This window comes from Triticum dicoccoides, chromosome 6B, assembly GCF_002162155.2.
Source record: "Triticum dicoccoides isolate Atlit2015 ecotype Zavitan chromosome 6B, WEW_v2.0, whole genome shotgun sequence".
In the NCBI taxonomy this organism is placed as follows: Eukaryota; Viridiplantae; Streptophyta; class Magnoliopsida; order Poales; family Poaceae; genus Triticum; species Triticum dicoccoides.
Genome location: NC_041391.1, coordinates 23,236,327 through 23,247,528, shown reverse-complemented (window position 1 = coordinate 23,247,528; position 11,202 = coordinate 23,236,327).

Genomic DNA, 11,202 nt, shown 5'->3' with positions numbered 1-11,202 from the left:
TATATATATACTAATGGCGCACCTGGTCATAGTGCGCCATTAATAGTCTAAACTAGTAATGGCGCACCTGGCCAGAGTGCGCCATTAGTAGTTTTGCAAAAAAAAGAATAAAAAAAATACAGTAATGGCGCACGATCTGCCTCGTGGGCCATTACTAGTTAGAACTAGTAATGGCGCACTTCGACCTATGCGCCATTAGTATGTATGGAAAAATGAAAAAAAATTAATACTAGTGGCGCACCATGTCTCTGGTGCGCCATTAGTGTCTTCCACACTAATGGCGCATCAACGACGGGTGCGCCATTAGTATATAGTAGTGGTGCACTGATTCCACGGTGCGCCATTAGTATCAATCCTATCTATAGCCCTTTTCCTAACACTGATTCAAGCTAGAATTGTATTACCCGGAAACATAATACATGTGTGAATACATAGACAAACATAGTGTCACTAGTATGTGATACGTCTCCAACGTATCTATAATTTTTTATTGCTCCATGCTATATTATCTACTGTTTCGGGCAATATTGGGCTTTATTTTCCACTTTTATATTATTTTTGGGACTAACCTATTAACCAAAGGCCCAGCCCAGAATTGCTGTTTTTAGCCTATTTTAGTGTTTCGAAGAAAAGGAATATCAAACGGAGTCCAAAAGACCTGAAACTCCACGGAACCTATTTTTGGACCAGAAGAAGCCAATGGAGTACCAGAAGCTCACCAGGGGAGTCCTGGGCTGCCCAAGAGGGTGGGGGCGTGCCCCCCTACCTCGTGGCCAGCCCGGAAGTCCACCGAAGTACCTCCTGCACCCATATATACTCTCGTACTCTAAAACTTCCAGAAGGGAGATTAGATCAGAAGTTCCGCCTTCGCAAGCCTCTGTAGCCACGAGAAATCAATCTAGGCCCTCTCCGGCGCCGTGCCGGAGGGGGCCATCATCACGGTGGCCATAGAGGAGTATCTCGGAGGGGTCTTCATCATCATGAACGCCAAGGACCAGAGGGTGGAGGCCATGGAGGAGGAAGCACAAGGGGGAGAACCTCTCCTCCTCTCTTCCGGTGGCGCCGGAGTGCCATCAGGAGGGGAATCATCGCCACGGTGATCGTCTTCATCAACATCACCATCATCATCACCATCCTCATCTCTTTACGCGGTCCAATCTCCCGCAAACCGCTGTAATCCCTACTTGAACATGGTGCTTTATGCCACATATTATTATCCAATGATGTGTTGCCATCCTATGATGTTTTGAGTAGATATCTTTTGTCTTTGGGTTGATTGATGATCTAGATTGGTATGAGTTGTATGTTTTACTTTGATGCTGTTCTATGATGCCCTCCGTGTTGCGCAAGCGTGAGGGATTCCCGCTGTAGGGTGTTGCAATACGCTCATGATTCACTTATAGTGGGTTGGTGAGTGACTGAAACACAAACCCGAGTAAGAGGGATTGTTGCGTATGGGAATAAAGAGGACTTGATATGTTAATGCTATGGTTGGGTTTTACCTTAATGATCTTTAGTAGTTGCGGATGCTTGCTAGATTTCCAATCATAAGTGCATATGATCCAAGTAGAGAAAGTATGTTAGCTTATGCCTCTCCCTCATATGAAACTGCAATAGTGATTACTGGTCTTGTTAACAATTGCCTAGGACAATTCCGCACACCGATCCACCATTGTTCCACACTAGCTATTTATAATATTTAGTATTATATTCTAACTTTATGATAACAGCACCTACTTTTATGTTTTAGCTCTCTGATATTATACAAAGTTATCCTCTTCATACCCACAACGAAGTTTTATTTCTTGTTGCTAGTTGGAAGCAATCGTCTGGTGCACGTAGAGTTGTATCAGTGGCAGATAGGGCTTGAGAGAATATTGATCTTACCTTTAGCTCCTTGTGGGTTCGACACTCCATAATTATCACTTCCACCTTTGGAAAGTGCTACGATGATTCTTTGCACTTGGGGATTATCAAGCTCTTTTCTGGCGCCGTTGCCGGGGAGCAATAGCGTGGGGTTGATATTCTAGTGTGTGCTTGTTTGCTTTCTTCACTAATTAGATTTTGCTTTTCCTTTTTGTTTCTGTTTAGTTGTTGGTGAAACATACAAAAAAATTTAAAAATGAAAATACAAAAAAGAATTACTTGCCTTTCATACCTAAAAAGTTTTTCAAAAACAGAAGTGATTGGAAGGTTTTGCATTGAAGAAGTGAGGGTCGACCTTGAGCACTTGTGTTCATGCTCACGGAAACAATGTAGAATTTTTCATGGAAGTTTCTCTGTAAATATTTATCCCCTTGTATATATTCATTGTATTATAAAAATAATGTGCCAAGCTTTGGTTTTAGGATGGTTAGATTGCTTGTTTACTATGTGCAGAACAAAAACAGAAACTTTGGCTGTAGTGTGTGAATTTACTTTTTTTACTGGAAAGTCAAATGGGTCTGAAACTTTTTGCACATTACTTCTGTACAAATTTTTCAAATTTTAAAATTTAGTTCATAATTGTAGGAGTTACGGAAGTTTACCAAACTTCCAGATTACTACAGACTGTTCTGTTTTTAACAGATTCTGTTTTGAGTGTGTTGTTTGCTTATTTCGATGAATCTATGGATAGTATTGGAGGGTATGAACCATAGAGAACTTGGAATACAGTAGGTTTAACACCAATAGAAATAAAGAATGAGTTCATTGCAGTACCTATAGGTAGTGATTTGTTTTATTACACTAACGGATCTCACAAGTTTTTGTTAAAGTTTTGTGTGGATGAAGTGTCCGAAGGTCGAGAAGCTATCAATATGAGAAGAATAAAGAGAGGGAAGAGTTCAAGCTTGGGGATGCCCAAGGCATCCCAAGTAAATATTTCAAAGGGTACTCAAGCATCTAAGCTTGGGGATGCCCCTGTTGGCATCCCATCTTTCTTCTTCAACGATTATTGGTATACCTCGGTTTTTTCCTTGTTCACATGAGTTGTGTCCTTTGTGTTTTTGTTTTTTCCTTTAAGAACCATGCTAGCATGAGATATCCCTTCATTGATTTATAGAATACTTCATGTGCTTCACTTAAATATTTTAAGTATGATCTTATAGAATTACTCTTTGTGCTTCACTTAAATCTTTTGAGTATGGTTTTATAGAATGCTTCATGTGCTTAACTTATACATTTTGAGCTTGGATATTGGTCAATTGTAGAATACTCCTTGAACTTCACTTATACCTTTTGGAGTATGAATAATACTATCATTTAAAGTGGGTTTGGAAGAGTGTCAACTTTAGGAATTAGTGATCCCACTATTTTGGAGGATGTTGAATCTTAGTGTGATATTTATGAAAGTGGATTTGGAAGAGTGTCAACTTTAGCTAGTAATGATTCCACTATTTCGGAAGAGGTTCCAATTGAGTATGAGAGCAAAGTTGCTATCCATGATACTACTGAAAATTATTATGAGGGAGGAATATATGCTTGTAGGAGTTGCAATAATATTAAGTTTCCTCTCTATGTGCATAAAGTTTTGAAGTTATACTTGTTTTACCTTCCTATGCTAGTTGATTCTTGTTCCCATAAGTTGTGTGCTCACAAAATCCCTAGGAATAGGAAGTAGGTTATATTTAAATGTGCTAGTCATATTATTCAAGATGCTCTCATTAGTAGAAAAGAGGGCTTTGGTCCACCCCGGGTTAGCCCATTAGTCCCGGTTCAGTCTAGAACCGGGACTAATGGGGGCATTAGTCCCGGTTCGTGCGCCCAGGGGCCACGTGGGCCATTTGTCCCGGTTCGTCTGGACCTTTTAGTCCCGGTTGGTTCCACGAACCGGGACTAAAGGGTGAGATGCCCATTAGTCCCGGTTCGTGGCACCAACCGGGACTAAAGGGTTAGATCTTTAGTCCCGGTTTGTGCCACCAAGCGGTACTAATGGGGTTTGAGGCATTAGTACCGGTTCATGGCACGAACCGGTACTAAAGGTCCGATTTTCAAACTCTACCCCCCACCCCCCTGGTGGATCGCCTTTTCAGTTTAAAAAAAATAAAAGAAAATAATGAAAATGTCAAAAAAATAAAAGAAAATAAGTTTCCCATGTGATATGTGGTCTAGTTGTTGGGAAAATTTGCAAATATGAATTTCGACTTTATTTGCAAAATCTCTCGAGAATTTGTAAAAATGGGCATAACTTTTGCATACTAACTCGGATGAAAAAGTTTTTTATATTAAAAATCATCTACTCAAAAAGTTACGGGCCTTTTTAGATCTAGAGTGGAAAAACCTAACAGAAAAAAAGTTACGGGCCTTTTTAGATCTAGAGTGGATAAAATCGAAAAAAATTCAAACTGTGGTCAAACAATGGTCAAACTAATTATTCTACAATATTAGTGTTACTAAATAATTATATTTCAGTTATTTTGAATTTTGGTCAAATCTGGTCAAACTGTGGTCAAACAATGGTCAAACTGTGGTCAAGCAATGGTCAAACTAATTATTCAAGAAATATTAGTGTTACTAAATAATTGTTATTTTTTAAAACTCAAACTCAAATAGTGAAATGTGTCACTTCATGCTCAAGCAAAATTCCTGAAGGTTAATAGGATTGACATCTTACTATTGTCAGGAAAACAACAAGTGTAGACTTGGAAACGAGGGAGAATAGAACCCGGAAGTTAAGCGTGCTCAGGCTGGGGGAGTGGGAGGATGGGTGACCGTTCGAGAAGTTAGATGATTTGGAATGATGAGGGGTGATTAGAGATTAGAGGATAAATTGAGCAGTGATGAGGGGTGGTGATTAGAGATTAGAGGTTAAAATTATTCAGATATTTGAAAATAAAAAAAATTCAAAAAAAAATTCGATTTTTTTTTGTAAAATTCGAATTGAGCAGTGTTACCAACCGAGACTAAAGGTGAAGCTCCACGTGGCCTCGGCCTTTAGTCCCGGTTCGTTTAAGAACCGGGACTAAAGGGGAGAGGCATTAGTAACGACCCTTTAGTCCCGGTTCAAAAACCGGGACTAAAGGGCATTACCAACCGAGACAAAAGCCCCTTTATCTACTAGTGTCTCTTGGTGCTTCAATTCCTATCTTTTATGTGACACTCGTAGAAAAGGGGGCAATGGTCCAGGCCGGGTCAGCCCATTAGTCCCGGTTCAATCCAGAACCGGGATCCATGGGGGCATTGGACCCGGTTCGTGAGCCCCGGGGGCCAACCAGGCCACGTGGGCCATTGGTCCCGGTTCGTCTGGACCTTTTGGTCCTGGATGGTGGGACAAACCGGGACCAATGGGCCTCGCTCCTGGCCCACCACCATTGGTCCCGGTTGGTGGCTTGAACCGGGACCAAAGGCTGCCCTTTAGTCAACAGTTCATGCCACCAACTGGGACCAATGAGGTGCCTATATATACCCCTCGCCCGCTGGCAGAGCACTTCACTGCTCTGTTTTTCTGCCCGGCCATTGGAGAGCTTTGTGGTTCTCTAGCTCACCTCTTATGCACACGAGGTGTTCGATGGAATGCCCGAGCCACACTACTTAACTTTCTCCTCTCCAAGCTCGACCTCCAAACTCCATTTTCCTCAATATTTGTCTAGGTTTAGCGGTCTGTCACGTCCCGTCTCCGTCTTCACCGTCGTCGATCGCCCACGCCGATCTCATCGCCGGCACCACCGTGGTGAGCCTCTTGTTCTTATCTTCTTTCTGAAAGGAAAAATATTCTTACTTGTATGTTTAGATAGATACTTGTATTATTTTCTTACTTTTATTATTGCATCTTATATAGTGTGATGGTTTTGGTATCCGCCCCTGTCGGCCCTCGTCCTGTCTATGATTCGGATGTGGTATATATTATCTTTTCATAACTATTAGTTCATTTATTGTTTATGAAAATTATGCCGACCAATGTGACATAGATTTTATTTATCTAGGAGGTTGTTGAACCAAAAATTCCAACCGACCCTATTGTCGAGAGGTTAAATTTAGTTGAAGAAGAAAACATTTTCTTGAAGGAAAAAATAAGAAAAATTGAGGAGGAGAAGATGATATTGGAGTTGCATGTTGCGTATGTCGTCGATGATCACAAGATCAAGATGGATGCAATGCGCTTAAAGATTAGAAAGATTTGAAAATATGCCATTCATACCGAGGCTTGGTATCATTATGTCGTTGGATCAGTTGTTACCTTGGTTGCGATTATGATCACATTTGTTTTCGCATTGAAATGTTTTACATAGTTTCAATGTATGGTTTAATTAATTTAGATGCTCTGCAGAGCTTTATGTTGTTAGATGATAACTATGTAAGTACTTTGGTTTTAATGTGATGATGAACTTCTATTAATTTGGTCACTTAATTATCTATTCATGATGTTCTGTAATGATTTTTGACACACATAATTATATATAATGCACGCAGATGAACCGGCAATGGATGTCCGTTTTGATGCAGCCACCGAGAGGGGAAAGGACACATATTATGGTTACATAGTGGACATATGGAAACAAAATAAATAATGCAGAAAACAAAACAAAAAAACTGGAAACAAAATAAAAATAGCAACAATAAGTATTTTGTTGTAAGTAGAAACAAAATAAAATAAATAAAGCAACAAAGAAAACAAAAAAACAAAAAAAGTGTTTTCAAATTTGAAAACTAATGGCACTAACAGAAAGTTAATAATTTTTCTAAAACTAAAAGCAAAAAGAATTAAAAAATAAAGCAAAAAAACATAAGAAAATAAATAATGTAAAAAACAAAACAAAAAAACTAGAAAAAAATAAAAAAACTGCCACCTATTGGGCCACCATGGCCTGAATTCGACTAGAAACCCAACCTGGGCCAGGATTCAGGCCCGCAGAAGGCCCAATAGGCCCACAGGCAGCACAGTGTGATATTAGGCCCGTAAGCCTGCATTTGAGAGGAGCTCAAGAGGGTCCGCAGTCGGGCTTAGAAACCACTCCGAGCCCCTCTCAACTAGCGAGGTGGGACTAAACTTTTGGCCACGGGAAGCACAAGGCCTTTGGTCCCGATTGGTGGCACCAACCAGGACTAAAGGAGGGCATTGGTCCCAGTTCGTGGCACCAACCGGTACCAATGCCCTCCTTTAGTCCCGGTTGGTGCCACCAACCAGGACCAAAAGGCCGCCGCGGGAATTGGTCCCGGTTGGTGCCACGAACCGGGACCAAAGTCCTGGGTATATAAGTAGCACTTAGGAAAATTTGATGAACTCATCGCCCGTTGCCCCCCGGCCCGCCCGACGATGCCGAGCTCATCGACGCCGCCAGGATGGCCAGATCGATGATGTCCGCTGCCCCGACGCCGCCCGCCGCCCCTGCCGTCGCCCCCGCCCGACCGCGCCATCGCCCTCGAGCCCGCGCACCCCTGCCCTCGCCCCCAAGAGCATCTTCACCGTCGGCCGTCCCCGAGCCTTCCTCGTTCCCGAAGCCCCCTGCTCTCGTCTTTCTTCTTTTTTCTAGCCCTCCGGATCGAGCACAACTTCGGTAAGGAGACAAGGCCCAAAGAAAAAGTTGAGCTCGGATGAAAGGTTTGAGATCACAGTAATCGCGCGCGACGGCGAACCGATTGAACCCATCTGGACAAAGAACGCATTTGCTTCTCAGCGAGGGGTTCTTGTTAGGGACAGGATCCCGGTCAGCATCCACCAATGGTATAAGCCTAAGAAAGAAGACCCTGAGGTGTCTTATGTCAATGATATGCAGAAATATGATCTTTGGACTGAGCTGAAGGCAAATTTCACCCTACCGTCAGAGGAGGATCCGGAGAAGCCAGTTATAGAGCAATTAATCAAGTATTTTGCTATTAAGAAGATGGTAGGCATATTCAGGAGGTGGAGGAAAGAGCTGAAAAAGTTTGTCGACAAAGAAGAGACACCAGAATTCATCGGCAAATATGAGAAGATCGAAGATCACTGGCCCGCATTTGTGGCCCACAAGACATCAGAAAAGAGTAAGAAGATGTCGGTGACAAATAAGCAAAATGCTATGAAGAAGAAGTTTCACCATCGCATGGGGTCAGGTGGCTCCCTCAAAGCCCGGCCTATGTGGGCCAAGGCTGAGAATGATCTGCTTGATAAAGAGATCGAACCAGAGACCATGAACTGGCCAGACCGTTGCTGGACTTGGTTCTTTGGGGCTGGCGGAACCTTGGACCCTGTATCAGGGAAGTGCTGTTGGACGGACGAGCAACTGAAAATACCAGTCAAGAGGCTTTGGCACTATATCAATGCAGCACAGCAAGGGACATTCGTTCCAGACAGGGATAACGACGAGCTCACAATGGCCCTCGGGAATCCTGAGCACCCTGGACGGACACGAGGCACGCTAGGCTCCATTCCGTGGAAGGTTGGTTTTCCGGACGCAGGGGGTTACAAAACCCAGGAGAGGAGGAAGAAAGTGGAGCATAGCCAACTGCAGGCGCTGCACGCAAGGGTACAAGGGCTAGAGGAACGAGAAGTAGATCGCAGCAAACGACCTGCCGAAGCTTCGCCCGAAGCTACCCCGCCATCTCAGCGGAGAAGCAGCGTGGCTTCCACCGAGCTGCTTCAGCCGGAGCATGTCTTGACGGCTCCTGCTAGCTACCCCGTGGATTTTATCACGGAGTCTCAAAATTGCCACCTTATGGCGCAATGGCAAAACTTAAAAGTCAAGGCGGCTATCGGCCAAGTTTGACCTTCTGAACCCGGCGCAACTTTTCACTATCATCCGATTCCAGAAGGATATGCTAGGGTGACGGTGGACGAAATAACAGAGGGATTTGAGGACCTCAGCTTGACCACCCTACAGGTGAAGGGGAGACTCGGCTGGGTTATGCTCTAAAGACTCCATGCCTATGGCGGAAGGAGTTCATCAAGCTTCCGAACTGGACACCTCCTCCTCCACCTCCTCCACCGCCTCCTCCTCCGGCGAGTGACGAACAGGGCAGTCGGCCTCCTTCTCTGGCGCGTGACGGCACTCCACCTCCTTCTCCGCCTGCGCCGGCGCGCCCGAGAAGCCATCAGCCTCCTCCTTGTCCTCCTCCTTCTCTGCCTGCGCCAGCGCGCCCGAGCAGCCTGCAGCCTCCTCCTTCTCCTCCTCGCCAGCAAGGGCGGAAGAGACCCGCCGCCGCCCCGGCTTCTCCGGCGCGTCGTAGTCCTTCTCCTCCGCCTCGTAAGCAAGCACGAAAGAAGACAGCCGTAGCCGCTCCGTCTGCTCCGGCGTCTAGCAGTACAGCCAGAGGCAGGAGGCAATACAAATACGGTCCACCTCTCAAGCCTCTAGAGAAGTTACTGTACGAGATGACCGTGGAGGAAAACAAGAAGATCATGCAGACCGAAGTGAAGGAATTCTTTGAAGGGTTGAAAGCGCAGAGACATCCACCTCCAGAGGAGAAGATAGATCCGGTGAAAGCGATGCGTACTCTGGCTGCCTTGAGGAAACCACCAAAGTCTCCGCCGAAAGGCAAGTATGAGCGCATCCTTGAAAAGTCATTTGTCCAAGCGAAGCGGTCTGGAAGTACTGTCACTGATCAAAGGTTCACAGAACAATGAGCTGGCAAAAAAAGTGCCCAGCTCGGCGAACAAGCGAACCAATCGCTCCCCCCTCTCCAGGTGTCCGAAGATAGCATCGCTAATTTTCCGGACTAGATGGTGCCAGGTTATAACAATCCTGCAGATTACCTGCCCGATGATGTACATTATGATTTGTTGGAGACGGACGAACACAGATACGTGTACGGGAAGCCTCTCGTCAAAGATGAAAGATCTCTAACAACGATGATGTTCAGATTCCATAATTGGTACATGAAAACCTGCAGAGAGTTTGAGGGGAGGAATATTTTGACGCTGAGAGTTAGGGAGGAGCATGACCTCGTTGGAATTGAACAGTTGAATGTTCAATTTGAGGAGTTCTTCGCGTTTTTCCATCTAAAGGCCCTCGATAAATTAATGGTCACTTGCTACTGCCTGTAAGTAGTACTACTTCTGCCATTAATTAAGTCTCTATATATAGGTCAGCTCTTTCATTGCATGTATTTTTAATTATCCTCACTATATTAATTATGCAGATTGAAGGTCGCTGAATTGAAGAAAAGACAAGTCGGTGATATTGGGTTCATTAACACAAATCTCATAGATGTATATATGGTTAAATCTCATGCCAAAGATACCGAGGCCAAGCTGCTACAATCGTTTCTATTAAATCAAAACAAAGCTATAATACTCTTCCCTTACGAAGTCAAGTGAGTGTTACTGTCTTGTGCATCCCTTATTAGTCGAGGTTGTAGTAATGTAATTGATGAGTTATGCATGCTTGCGCAGGTTCCACTATATTCTGCTAGACATTAAGCTTGAGCAGGGACAAGTAACCGTCTTAGACTCGAGACGAAAATATCCCACGAAGTATGCGGACTTGACTGAAATTCTAGAGAAGTAAGTTAAACCGATCATTATCGCACCATATCGGCAACTTTGTTCATTTCATGATATCAAGTAATTGTTTTCTTTGTCTGGCAGGGTTTGGGAAAAATTCACCTCAAAAACTCCGGGACTGCCGAAGATGCTGCAATTTAGATACCCGAAAGTAAGTACTATAGTAGCATGTTCCACGCATCTCCTAGTGATTCAAGCGCTAGTTTCATCAATACGGTTTAGCATGCTTGCTAATTATCAGTTTGATTGACCTCTATTCCTTGTAAAGTGGTTGTGGCAGGAACAAGGGAATGATTACTGTGGATACTACATTTGCGAGTCCATCCGCCACACGACCTGTTAGCGGGGCTACTCTGACAAACAATATGAAGTGCGTAAATAATAATATTCACAATTTTATTTTATTATCATCATTTGTGTTCAGTTGCATCTATTCATATATATGTATTGACCCCCTTCTTCAAATTAGATGTTTCGGATGCAGGCTGAACTACTACCACCAGATCGTATGCGAGCAATTCAAGAGGAATTGGCGGCATTCTTTCTTGACCAGGTGATCGCTAAAGACGGAGAATACCATGTGGACCCTTGGTTTATTTGGAATTAGGAGATTATATTGTAAGAGATAATTATATTGTATATATGTAGCCAGTAGCATCGGATAGATATACGAGAACTTGTTGTTCGACCAATCTCTCGGAGAAGGAGAGGTGGTCGATATCACTTCTCTATGTATGCATATGTTCATGATGATCTGCTGTTTCCTTCATTTGCTTACTAGCTAGCTAGACTGTCTAGTCCTC